Source organism: Cetorhinus maximus, chromosome 18, assembly GCF_964194155.1.
Source record: "Cetorhinus maximus chromosome 18, sCetMax3.hap1.1, whole genome shotgun sequence".
NCBI classification, from domain to species: domain Eukaryota; kingdom Metazoa; phylum Chordata; class Chondrichthyes; order Lamniformes; family Cetorhinidae; genus Cetorhinus; species Cetorhinus maximus.
In genome coordinates, this window is record NC_135896.1 from 25,382,342 (window position 1) to 25,396,445 (window position 14,104).

General features: G+C 42.4%; 1 protein-coding gene across 4 annotated transcripts in view; it reads left to right on the plus strand.

The window, feature by feature from the left end:
* ppp2r5eb (protein phosphatase 2, regulatory subunit B', epsilon isoform b) overlaps positions 1 to 14,104 on the plus strand; it is a 94,217-nt gene that overhangs the window by 31,576 nt on the left and 48,537 nt on the right. Inside the window, exon 2 of one of the 4 annotated variants that reach the window (XM_078562240.1) lies at positions 14,015 to 14,101. The exons of the other annotated variants lie outside the window; for them this stretch is intronic. The gene's annotated coding sequence lies outside the window, so the exon portion shown is untranslated. The remainder of the gene's footprint in view (positions 1 to 14,014; positions 14,102 to 14,104) is intronic. 4 annotated transcript variants of the gene reach the window in all.

Here is a 14,104-nt window from a genome sequence, read left to right on the forward strand (position 1 = left end):
AGGATTTAGCGTACAAGAACAATGCTAGCCCCTTGATTTTGAAATAAGTTTGGCATTTAAGTGGTGGTGTGGTAAATAGCATGTGAAAAGCTTTCAAATTTAGATTGAAGTACATTGAATCGCAATTGCAAGATATGATATCATTGTCATTTTCATTTTCTCTCCCTTGTTAATAGTCTGTCACTTTTATCGCAATGATTTGAAAATCGATTTTCAGTTGTGCTCATTAAGAAATTGTCCTCATGTTCCTTGACATTAGGCAACCAGAAAATTCATGTGATCCTGAAAATGTGCTTGGGAGTGCTGCAAATTAGTCTTGGCCTTGCGGGTTGGATTTGTGGTTGGAAAATCCAAACTCCTCGTCTGGTCCGATCACTTTAGCTTTTATCCATTGTACAAAGTCTTGTGATTGTTGTGCAAAACAAATAACTTTCTGCAAGGATTTTTTTAATGTACAGAAACTTGTTCAGTAATGTCAGAATGAATTGTGAGGCAAGCTTTAATGAATTTAAACATTACAGGATAGTTGTATGCATTCAGACCTGCAAAGTTGTCAAGGTCTTTCAACCTCCATGTTGGCATCATGTCTTTAGTCAATAAAGCATTAAATATGAATGAAAGTGTTCAGTAGTAATGTATGCCATCCTTATACTTTTAAACATCTGAACAACTATAAAATTGTTCTCCCTTTGATTGTGTCATGAATATCTATTGCTAGAAAAGTTGAGATTTAAAAGAGCAGTCAGCCTCATTGTTCTTCAAAGCACTCTGATTTTTTGTAAGCTACAACCAGCACTTCAGTGAGCAAAGAATAAGTTAAGCAAAAATAGGTCCCAGCCTCCAAATTGTGTATGTTATCTACCAGATACTTTGTGTGGTATTTAACACTCTCTTTCCACTCTATCAAAGTCACCACCTGAGGTTTTATAGAAACATAGGAAATAGAAGCAAGAGTAGGTTATTAGGCCTTTTCAGTCTGCTCCGCCATTCAGTATGATCATGGCTGATCCTCTATCTCAACGCCATACCCCTTGACGCCTTTGGATTCTAGAAATCTATCTGTTTCCTTCTTAAACATATTCAGTGACTTGGCCTCCACAGCCCTCTGTGGTAGAGAATTCCATAGGCTCCCCACCTTCTGAGTGAAGAGGTTTCTCTCATCTCAATCCTAAATGGCCTACCCCATATCCTGAGATTGTGACCCTTTGTCCAGCAGAAGAAAAATGGAAGAAAATTCATTTTGGCCAGCAAAAATACCTTGCAGCGTGGGGGCAACGTATAACCATTTTTAACAGATCCGGAAACTTTTCAATATAATTTCCCACAATATACACATTTTAATCAAGGAATCATGAGCCTTTGCTTTAAAATCAAGGCCTTCGTATTGATATTGGGACTGAGATGCCATTTAAATTGGAATCTGGAGTGGTTGAAAATTGCCGAGGGTCCAGTTGGATTTGTTCAGAAGTTTTGTTTCCAAAAGAATTGTGCTTCATTTCCAGTTGTTCACAAGCTTAATTTTTTTGTTTTAAGTCATGCAAAGTTGCTAATTATGCCAAAAAACTGACCAGGAAGCTGTCAGATTGTTGTAAAACTCAACTGGATTACTAATGTACTTTAGGGAAGAAAACTTGCTTTTCATAACTTGTTTGCACATATATGGCTCCAGTTCCACACCAGCGTGCTTGACTGAACTGCCTTTAAAGTGGTTTAGCAATACAGTCATTTATATCAAACCATTACTTGCAGTGTTTCAAGAAGAAAGCTCGTTACCACCTTCATAGGGCAATTTGGGGAATAAATGCCAGCTTAGACAGTGACTGACACCCACACCTTTAGAATAAATGAATATTAGGAAAAAAAATATGAAGTGCTGTGCAAAACAGGAGATGGTTAAATAGCAAAAGTGACATCATGACATGTGAGTACATCAAAGCATCAGACATTTGAGATGGTGAATGTGCGAATAATACAAAAGGTGCTTAATTAAGGCGGGTAGAATAGACATATGAAAAACCAGTATAGCAAAGCAGGGCATAGAGTCCAGGAGCCTGGGAAATGGAAACAAAGCAGGTTTGCATCAAAAATGCAGACCACTCTGCAGTAGTGTTGCTGATGACTGGCTCTGATAAGCTATGGGGATTTAGATGCTTTAACTCCAGCACTACCTCTGTGAGCAATTATGGGATCCAAACTGACTGGATTTGTGTTTGAGATGTGTCACTAACGAGTGCTCTGTACCCCTGAAAACTGAGACTAAAGTCATGATTTAGTGGGCAGTAACTCTACCCTGTGCTTCTATATGCTTTGGAGGCTTGGACAACTTAGAACAGACACCTCAAAATGCTGAAGAAGTGCCATCAGCGATACCTGCACAAGATCCTTCAAATCCGGTGGCAAGAAAGGCGGTGCAACAGCAGTGTCCTCTCCCATACCCACTTGCTCAGCATTGAGGCACTAATCACTTAAAACCAGCTCCGCTGGGCAGGACATGCCATACATATGCCTGACACCAGACTCCCAAAGCAACTGCTCTACACGGAACTTGATTGCGGCAGAAGACTCCCAGGAGGACATTGGAAATGCTTTAGGGATGTCCTCGAAGCATCCCTGCAGAGGCCAAACATCCCCACCAACTTATGGGAGTTCCTGGCTTGTGACTGACTAAAACAGGGAAGGTTAATCCAGGAAGGCACTGAACACATCAAGAGACTTCATCGGGAGCGTGCAATGGTGAAATTGTGGTGTTGGAATGAGTGCACAAACCCCCAAATACCTCATCTGCTTGATCTTTCAAGCACCACCTTTCCCCAGTGTTAGCAGAGTCTACAGATCATACACTGGCCTTATCCGCCATCATAGAACCTAATGAACCAGGGAGCAAACAAATCATCCTCAATCCGGAGGGACTGCCTAAGAAGAAAGCTTTTTATTGGACAGGCAGGACTCCTGGTGGGTGGGTGTAATTTCTCAGCAGTTCAAATCGGTGATGGGTTTCTGCACATATCAGGAACCGGATTAACCCAACGAAAAACACCAGAATTGATTTGGCAAAAAGAAAATGGTATTGTAAGTGTTCAAAGTTCAGAGGGTAAATGCACATCAGGGTGTGGCTCTGAGTCAACAAAATCCAGAAGATCACTTGACCTTGTCTGAAGAAATACTCCCTGGAGGAGAAAATGAATTGACGCTCTTTGATATCAAAATCAGTGCCAGAACTTGTTTTAAAAATTTAGAAATAGAATGCCGTAAACAGCCTGCCATACGAACATATGAATTAGGAGTAGGCCCCTCAAGCCTGCTCTGCCATTCAGTAAGATCATGGCTGGTCTAATCTATTCTGGATACCTTAGATTCTTGTTAGGCAAGAGAATCGATCTACCTCTGCCTTAAAAATATTTAATGATCCCACCTTCACTGGCTCCTGAGGCAGTGTTCCAAAGTTGCACAACCCTCTGAGAAAAAAATTCTCCTCATCTCTGTCCTATAAGGCCAACCCCTAATTTTAAGAGTGTTTTCTAGTTCTGGACTCACCCAGAGGAAACACCTTTTCCACGTCCACCTTGTCAAGACAGTTCAGGATCTTTTATACTTCAATCAAGCCACCCCTTCATCCAAGTCATTAATATAAATTGTAAAAAGTTGAGGCGCCAGCTCTGATCCTGTGGCACACCACTTGTTACATCTTGCCAACCAGAAAATGACCCATATATGCCTTCTGTTTCCTGTTAGCCAATCTATCCATGCCAATTGGTTGCCCCCTACACCATGAATTTTTATTTTCCACATTAACCATTGGTGTGGCACCTTATCAAATGCCTTCTGGAAATCCAAGTACAGTACATCCACCAGTTCCCCTTTATCCACAGCACATGTGACTCATTCAAAGAACTTCATTAAATTGGTGAAACATGATTTCCCTCTCAACACCATGTTGGCTTTGCCTGGTTACCCTGACTTTTTCTAAGTGCCCTGCTATAATATCTTTAATAATAACTTCTAACATTTTTCCTTTGACAGATGTTAAGCTAACTAGCCTGTAGTTTTCTGCTTTCTGTTTCCCTCCTATTCTGAATAAAGGAGTTACATTTGCTATTTTCCAATCTAATAGAACCTTCCCCAAATCTGGTGAATTTTGGAAAATTAAAGCAAGCACATCAACTATCTCATTAGCCACTTCTTTCAAGACCCTAGGATGAAGCCCATCAGGACCTGTGGTCTTGTTAGCCCGCAGCTCCAGTAGTTTGCTCAGTGACTGTAATTTTCTTGCATTCTTCCCTCCCATTTACTGTTACTTCTGGGATGTTAGTTGTACCCTCCTATAGTGAAGACCGATGCAAAATACCTTTTCAATTCATCTGCTGCCTCCTTATTTTCCAACATTAATTCCCCAGACTCACTTTCTATAGGATCAATGCTCATTTTGTTAAATTTTCTTATTTAAATAACTGTAGAAACTCCTACTACCTGTCTTTATATTTCTAGCTAGCTTTCTCTTGTACTCTAATTTTTCCCTCCTTATTAATCTTTTAGTCATTCTTTGCTGTTTTTTATACGCTGTCCAATCTCCTGACCTGCTACCCGTGTGCATTTATATGCTTTTTCTTTGTTTGATGCTATCTTTAACTTTTTCAGTAAACCACAGTGTGGTGGGGGGGGTCCTCTTTGAATTTTTCGTTCTCATTGGAATGTATCTATTCTGTATAATCTGGAATATCTCTTTAAATGTCAACCACTGCATCTCTGTTGACCTATCCCTTAACCTAATTTGCCAGTTTACTTTAGCTAGCTATGCTTTCATACCCTTATAATTGCCCTTATTTAAGTTCATAATACTAGTCTTGGACCCACTCTTCTCTCCCTCAAACTGAATGTAAAATTCAATCATATTATGATCGCTGCTACCAAGGGGCACCTTTACTTTATGGTCATTAATTAATTCTATCTCATTGCACAATGCCAGGTCCAGTATAGCCTGCTCTCTGGCTCCAGAATGTGCTGTCCTAAGAAACTATCCCAAAAACATTCTATGAACTCCTCATCTAGGCTACCTATGCCTATCTGATTTTTCCAGTCTATATGTAGATTAAAATCCCCCATAATTGTCACTCTGCCTTTCTGACAAGCAGCCGTTACTTCCTCCTTATACTCTATCTTACCGTGTGGGTACTGTTAGGGAAAGCCTGTACACCACACCCAGAAGTGACTTCTTGCCTTTAATCATTTCTTATCTCTACCAAAACTGCTTCTACATCCTGGTTTCCTGAATTTGGGTCATCCCTTTCTATTGTGCTAATACCATCATTAATTAAGAGAATCACCTTTTCCTAGCTACCTGTCCTTCCTAAATGTCACGAATCCTTCAATAATCAGGTCCCAATCTATGTCACCCTGCAGCTATGTCTCTGTAATGGCTATCAGATTGTACTTATTTCTTTTTGCGCTGTTGGTTCATCTGTTTTGTTTCAAATGCCATGTGCATTCAGATACAGAGCCTTTAGTTTTGTCCTTTTTATTATTTTTGTAACCTCTAGCCTTATCTGTTGGTTTAGCCTTTGATTTGTACTCTCTCTATCCCTTCCTGTCATGGTCCGTTTATCATTTCCCATATTAGTACCTTTCCCTCTTGGCTTGTCTCTGCTCTTTGATTTGCCAAATCTTCCAAAATTTGATCCCTCACCCCCACTGTTTAATCTAAAATCCTCTCTACTTCCCTAGTTATGCGGCTCGCTAAAACATTGGTCTCAGCATGGTTCAGGTGTAGACCGTCAACATTGCTACAGCCCCAGCTTTCCCCAGCACTGGTGCCAGAACCCCACAAAACAGAGCCCACTTCTACCGCACCAGTCTTTGAGCCGCACTTTCATTTCCCTAATCTTTAATTTATTCTTTCACGGGATGTTGGCATCACTGGCAAGGCCAGCATTGGTTGCCTATCCCTAATTGCACTTACACGGCCTAGCATGCCACTTAGTTTGAGGGCAGTTAAGAGTCAACCACATTACTGTGGATCTGGAGTCACATGTAGGCCAGACCAGGTCAGGATGACAGATTTCTTTCCCTAAAGAACATTAGTGAACCAGATGGGTTTTTAACGACAATCAATGATAGTTTCATGGTCATCATTACTGAGACTAACTTTGTATTCCAGATTTATTTAATTGAATTTAAATTCCACCAGCTCCTGTGCTGAGATTTGAACCCAAGTCCCGAGAACATTAGCTCTGAAGAAGAGTCATATGGACTTGAAACGTTACCTCTGCGTTTCTCTCCACAGATGCTGTCAGACCTGCTGAGCTTTTCCAGCACTATTTGTTTTTGTCCCCAGAACATGAGCATGGGCCTCTGGATTACTCATCCAGTGACATTACCACTATACCACCAACTGCCCCCAAACCTGCATGTGGCTCAGGTAATAATAATCCAGAGATTAATACCTTTGAGGTTCTGCTTAATTTAGTCCCTAGATCCTCATGCAGGCAAGAAAAGAGGCTCTGCACAATGTTGTTGGTACCTACATGGACCATGATGACTGGATCCTCCCTTTCCCACTCCAAGTTCCTCTTTAGCCCTGAGCAGGTGTCCAGAACCCTGGCACTGGACAGGCAGCACAACCTTCTGGACTCTCACTCTTTTCTGCAGAGAACAATGTCAATCCCCCTCACTATACTGTCCCTTGCTACCACAGCATTCCTTTTTGCTTCCCCCGCTTGAATGGCTTCCTGTGTCATGGTCTAGCATGTCCTCTCATCCACCATGCACCCTCCACTCTCATCCAAACCAGCTGAAAGAACTTCAACCTAGCTGGACAATTGCAAAGGCTGATGTTCCTGCACTCTTGCCCGCTGGGCCTCCTTACCTTCTCATTTGCAGTCACGCCCTTCTGTCCCTGACCACGTTCCAAATCAGAAGACCCTATCCTTAGAGATGTGACCACTTCCTGGTACAAACTTTCCCCCTCCCACTGCATTACAGTATCTGCAGCTCAATGCCCAGCTTAATGTCAGAGCTGAAGCTCTTTGAGCCGCAAACACTTACTGCAGATGTGTTTGTCCTGGATCACACTAGTATCCAAGAGCTCTCGCATACTTCAGCCATGACACATCACTTGTCCTGCCATCCTTAATATGTTTTAATTAACTAAATTATTTTATTCAATTATTTTCCTTTTTTAATATATTTTATTAACACTGTCGCCAGTTCAGATACTATTTTAAACTTTAGGAATAGAAAGACCTTAACTACTTATCAGATACTTGCCAATCAGCTAGCTTCTTCCCCTGTAGTAGAGTAAGAACCAATTCCCAACTCCCAGCACTCTATGCAAAGTAGCACTCCAGTATCATGTGGTAATTACCATCTCAGCTTGTGAAGTAACTGTAATTTGACTTGTGACTGACCTGGTCAGCTTACCTGTGCAGGTACGTTATGTTAAAGACTAACTAGAATTAGTCCTATCTGTGTGCATAATATCAGTCTTTTATCTGTCTTAAGTAACATGAGAAGAAGAGCTCTTTCCCGTATAAAAGCTGCCAAATGGGTGCTGATTCCTCAAAGGCAGTGCTCTCCAATATGACTTATTCAGGTGTCAATTATTCATGTGTAAATGACCATATATTCCAGTGCAGCAGGCATATCAGACTACCGGCCCTCAAGTGTGCATGTATCCACTTACAGTAGTGGTCATTGGATAGCTATTAGAAGGAGGAATCCTGTTTAGTTTTCCTCTCCTTAGTGTGGGATGGGGTGCCAATGAAGCAGACAGCATTGTCCTGGATGATGGTAAGGTTCTTGGGTATTGTTAGAACTGTACTCATCTAGGGAAATGGGGCGTATTCCATCACACTCCTGACTTCTGCCTTGTAGATGGAGAGGCAAAGAGTGAGTTACTTGCTGCGGAATTTCCAGCCTCTGACCTGCTCTTGTAGCCACAGTATTTCTGTTGCTGCTCCAGTTAAGTTTCTCGTCAGTGGTAACCCCAGGATGTTGATGGGCGGTTTAGCGATGGTAATGCCATTAAATTTCAAGGGGAGATTTTAGATTCTCTCTTGTTGGAGATGTCATTGCTGGCACATGTGGCGCAAATGTTACTTGCCACTTAGCCCAAGCCTGAATGCTGTTCAGTTCTTGCTGCCTATGGACATGGTCACCTTCATTATCTGAGGAGCTCCAAATGGTGCTGAACATTGTGCAATCATTAGTGAGCATCCCCACCTCTGAACTTATGATGGAGGGGAGGACACTGATGAAGCAGCTGAAGATTGGTTGGGTATAGGACACTACCCTGAGGAACACCTGCAGCAATGTCATGGAACTGAAATAATTGGCCTCCAACAACCACAACCATTCCCCTTTGTGCTAGGTATTGCTTCAGCCAGTGGAGGGTTTCCCCCTACTCTCATTGACTTCAATTTTACTAGTTTCTCAATGTCACCTCAGTCAGATGTTGACTTGATGTCGAGGCAAGTCACTTTCACTTCCTCTGGAGTTCAGCTCTTTTGCCCATGTTTGGACCAAGGGTGAAATGAAGTCTGGAACTGAGTGGCCCTGGCAGAACCCAAATAGCATTGATGAAAAATTGCTGCTTGATCACACTGTTATTGACACCTTCCATCATTTTGCTGATGATGGAGAGCAGACTGATGGAGTGGTAATTGGTCGGATCAAATTTGTCCTGCTTTTTGTGGACAGTACATACCTGGGCAATTTTTAACATTGTCAGGTAGATGCCAGTGTTGTAGTTCTTCTGGAACAGCTTGGCTTGGGGTGCAGCTAGTTCTGGGGCACAAGTCTTCGGTGCTATAGCCAGGATGTTGTCAGGGCTAATGGTTTTGGCTGTGTTCAATGTGCTCAGCTGTTTCTTGATATCATGTGGAGTGAATCAAGTTGACTTAAGACTGGCACCTGTGTTGCTGGGGACCTCAGGAGGAAGCCAAAATGATCATCCATTTGGCAATTCTGGCTGAAGATGGCAGAAAATTCTTCCAGCCTTGTCCTTTGCACTGAGATGTTGGACTACCCTATCATTCTGGCTGGAGTTGTTTGTGGAGCCTCCTCCTCTTAGTTCACAGAATTGTTATGGTGTAGAAGGAGGCCATTCGGCCCATCGTGTCTGCACTGACGCACTGAGCATTTTAAGTTAGTGCTAATCTCCTGCCTTTTCCCCGTAACCCTGTACATTGTTTCTATTTAAATAATCATCCAATGCCCTCTTGAATGCCTCAATGGAACCTGCCTCCTCCACACTTCAGGCAGTGCATTCCAGATCCTAACCACTCGCTGTGTCAATAAAGTTTTTTTTTCTCACCTCTTATTTGCTTCTTTTGCACAACACTTTAAAATGTGACCTCTGGTTTTTGATCCGTTTACGAGCAGGAACAGTTTCTCACTATCTACTCTGTTCAGACCCCTCATGATTTTGTAAACTTCTATCAAGCCTCCTCTCCAAGGAAAACAGTCCCAACTTCTCCAATCTTTCCTCATAACTAAAGCGCCTCATCCCTGGAATCTTTCTCGTAAACTACTTCTGCACTCTTTCTTATGCGTTCACATCCTTCCTAAGTGTGGCACCCAGAACTGTGTACACTACTCCAGCTGAGGTCTTATAAAAGTTCAGCATAACCTCCCTGCTCTTGTACTCTATGCCCCTATTAATGAAGCCTCGAATACTGTATGTTTTAGAAACGGCTCTCTGTGTCCTGCCACCTTTGACTTATTTACATACACACCCAGGTCTCTCTTCTCCTGCACACTCTTTAGAGTTGTATCCTTTATTTTATACTGTCTCTCCATGTTCTTTGTATCAAAGTGTATCACCTCTCACTTCTCTGCATTGAACTTTATCTGCCCACTCCACCAACGTGTCAATGTCCTTTTGAAGTTCCACACTGTTCTCCTCATAGCTTACAATTCCCCCAAGTTTTGTGTCGTCCGTAAACTTTGAATTTGTCCCTTGCACACCAAGATCTAAATCATTTATATACATCAGGAAAAGCAAGGGTCCCAATACTGACCCTGGGATTGTTTAACTGTTCACTACCATTCACAACCAGATGTGGCAGGGCTGCAGAGCTTTGATCTGATCAATTGGTTGTGGGATGACTTAGCTCTCTCTGCAGAATGCTGCTTCTGCTGTCCAGCATGTAGCCGTGTTGTAGCTTCAGCAGGTTGGTACCTCTTTTTCAGGTTTACCTAGTGCTGCTCTTGGCATACTCTTCATTGTTGGCCCCTTGGCTTGATGGTAGAGTGAGGGATATGCCAGATTTTGAGGTTGCATGTTGTGGTGGAGTACAATTCTGCAGCAGATGGCCCACAATGCCTCATGGATGCCCAGTTTTCAGATGCTAGATCTGATCTGAAACTTTCCCATTTAACAATGGTGGTAGTACCGCACAACACAATAGAGCGTGTCCTCTGTGTGAAGGCAGGACTTTGCTTCCAGAAGGACTGTGTGGTGCTTACTCCTGCCCATACCATCATTGAAAGATGTGCCTGCAATAGATTGGTGAGGATGAAGTGAAGTAGATCTTTGCTTCATGTTGGTGTTCTCACCATTTGCTAACCCACCATGGCAGCTATGTAATTCAGGGCTCAGTCAGTAATGCTGCTACCAAGCCAATCTTTGTGATGGACATTGAAATCCCCCACCCAGAGTACATTTCTCGCCCTTGTGACCTTCAATGCTTCTTCCATGTGGTGGTCCATATGGAGGAGTACTGTTTCATCATTTGAGGGAGGGCAGTAGGTTGCTATCAGGAGGTTTCCTTGCCCAGGTTTGACCCAATGCTGTGAAACTTTGTGATCCAGAGTCAAGGACTCTCAGCCATTGCCCCCCTGTGTCATTGTGACACCACCTCAGCTGGTGGGACCAGATGGTGCTGGAGGAGCCTGAGACATTGGCTGTAAGGTATGGTTCTGTCAGGCTGTTTCTTGACTAGACTGTGGGGCGGCTCTCCAAATTTTAGCATGTCCCTGAATGTCATTGAAGAGGACTTCAGGGTTGACTCGGCAGGGTGTGCCTTGGTCATATCCAGTACCTCGGTCGATACAGGACGATCCTGGTTTTATACTTCTTCAACTTTTCTGTAATGGTTTGAGATAACTGAGTGTCTTGATGGACAATTTCTGAGGGCAGTTAAGAGTCAACTACACTGCTGTGATCTAGAGTCACATGTAGGCCAGAGCAGGTAAGGATGGCAGAGTTCTTTCCCTAAAGGATATTAGTGAACCAGATGGGTTTTATGACTATATGGTAGTTACATGGTTACCACTGCTAAGAATAGCTTTTCATTCCAGGTTTATTGAATTTAAATTCCACCAGCTACTCCTGCAGGATTTGAGCTCATGTCTCTGGATTATTAGTCCAGTAACATTACCACCACACTAATATCATTTCGCTCCTCTTCCCTGTACTTTAAAATACATTCATGTTCTCCATCTAGTTCTTAGAACATTAAATAGTACAAACAGGATTTAGTCTTTATAAATATAATTTGTATAGTCACTGCAGAAAATATTTTAAATCCTCTACTCAAGTGAAATTAAATATAACTCTATTGGAAGTGACTCAATTTGATTTATTTAGAGAAAGTGACTTCCTCTGGTATTTCTTGGTAGTGGGGCAATTGCATTATGAATAATACCAAGTGTTTGTATAAAATATTTTGCAGAACGTTTCTAGTAAAATGTAACTAGAAATGTTTCAAAGGCATACAGTTTAAGTAAAAAAATAAAGCAAATTACAAAATGATATTAAAGTAGAAATGGTCAAATAAATATGTTGCCAACACTTATTTGGAATTAAACTCCTGGCAGTGTTGGGATTTTTTCTGGTGGAACAGTAAATTAAATTAGTTATTGCATTTAGATAAAATAAACAGAACATACTGATTCATGGAGTAGTATGTGTAATGTAGCAGTAGTGATCTACCTAAGAGTAGGCCCCCTGTTCGTTATTCCTTGATCTCATGGCCTTGCACTTCACTCTTCAGTGTTTGTAGGAGCCTCCCATTTTCAATTTCAATGAGTGGTATGAATAGGGAAAAGAATACATTAGGTGGTTTTCCGTTGCCTTCCTCGTGTCTGCTTAAAGAAAAAAGGACCCTCTGCCTATAAGCAGCCATTGTCCCTCATGGTTCTGTCTATTCCGCCATCATAAAAAATTTGCTTGTTCCGCAATTAACCATGGACATAACCCTGAGCATAGGGCCCTTACCTGGGCCTAGGCGGCTTGTAAAAGAGTAGGGCTACCACGCTGTGAGGTCTCAATGACACGGCAACCCTGGTGTATAATGTATCCATCCATATTTGTCAGTGATAGGTCATGCCCTTCCATGTTTGATAATTCAACAATATACAATGCTGTCTTAAGTCCTTGTAGTTTAGAGCTTTTGGTACTGTTAGACATCCATCACTTGATCAAATGGCATTTATGACGAGGACTGGCTATCCTACCTCTTCCATCCAGAAAAAATCTGTTATACATCAGTTCCAATTGCAGCATCCAATCTGTAACAAACTATTGGTAAGAACAGTGCTTCTTCCTGCCTCAAGTTGTCCTGAGGGCATTGAGTTATCCACTTTGTGTAGAACTAGTCACATATAGGCCAGACTAGACAGGGTTGGCAGTTCAATGCAGAAGTTAAACTAATTTATATTTAAACTGCCAATATGTACTGAAATTAAAGTGTAATTTGTTAACTTGCTATGAAATACAGATTGGCCCAAATATTTCGATATGGGGAGAGACCTCTGAATCAACTTGCGTTGCTGATGTGCCTTGGGACCACGAGGAAGTCCTGATGTGTGGTACTTAAGTGCGTGGTACTTTCGTGGGAAGTTTAAATTTCTGCTTGCCGTTTTTACCTTTCCTGGACTGCGCTGTAATTCCAGCGATAGTGGAATCAGATGGCCAGAGCCATGGAGACTTGAGCTGCTTGCCTTATACTTACCCTGGTTTTTACACCGATTTTCTTACAGATTTTCATAACAAGTATTAAACCCAGCGAAACCAGCTGGAGTGTCAAAGCACGCCACCACCAGCAATGTGCAACCTCAGTCCCAGCAATGTTCACACTCCTATCCACCCTCCACCGCGCCCCCCCCGCCCTGCCAACCCACTCCCAGACATCAGAAGTCACTGGATGATTGAACTGTATATGAAAAGGAGGAGAGGTGATTGGGGGTGTGGGGCATGAAACAGGGAAGAGGGGTGACAGTGTCACATGGAGCCAGAAAACATGTATGGTCTGCATCTCGTACCCCCACACCACCGGATAGTGCTCTCTCCCTCTTGCGCCCTTCTCGCCTTCTGGAATCCCTGGCTGCTGTCTGGCCAATGGCAGAAGAATCAAAAAATCAGCATTGTCGGGAAAGTAGAGATTGAGCATTTTCGTGAGATGAGGGGGTGAACACAGTCAGGGGTGTCGCAAAAACCCATCTTGTTCAAATAATATCCTTTAGGGAAGGAGATCTGGCTACCTTGCCTCCGTAGCAATATAGTTGACTCTTATCTGCCCTTGCAATTGCCCAGCAAGCCACTCAGTTCAAGGATGATTAGGGAGGGCAATAAATGCTGGCTTTGCCAGTGATGTCCACGTCCCATGAATGAATGAATTTGAAAAAAGCAAGGGGCAAGTCTTCAGTTCATGACAAGAAAAGGGGGAGTGGCTGCACTGGAAATACCCTGAACAATTTGCTTCCCGACAGTGAAGATCCCTGCTGGAGCTGGCATTGGAAGGTGCAAAGGCTTCAGTGTAAAATAGTAAGTGGGCAATTTAAATTGTAGTTGGCGGGCGTGCTCTCTCTGACGCTGACTGGAAAATCTGGGCCAAAATATCGGAAATATACAGCCAGTTGGTTAGATTGTGAAAGAAATAGATTAGCAATATGGATACTGATTGAAATGCTGTACATTAGCAATATTTTGTTTTAGCTTTCTTAATTGCAGTTTTTGGGCTTTCATTTTCTGTTCATTTTGAACAAGTACAACTTTCTGCATTCTATTTTTGTACAGCTTGGGTGACAAGATGCTGCTATGTAGCCTGAAATTGGTATAGAGAACATTGGCTACTGGCAGGGCGAAATCACTTCGGTAGTTTGGGTT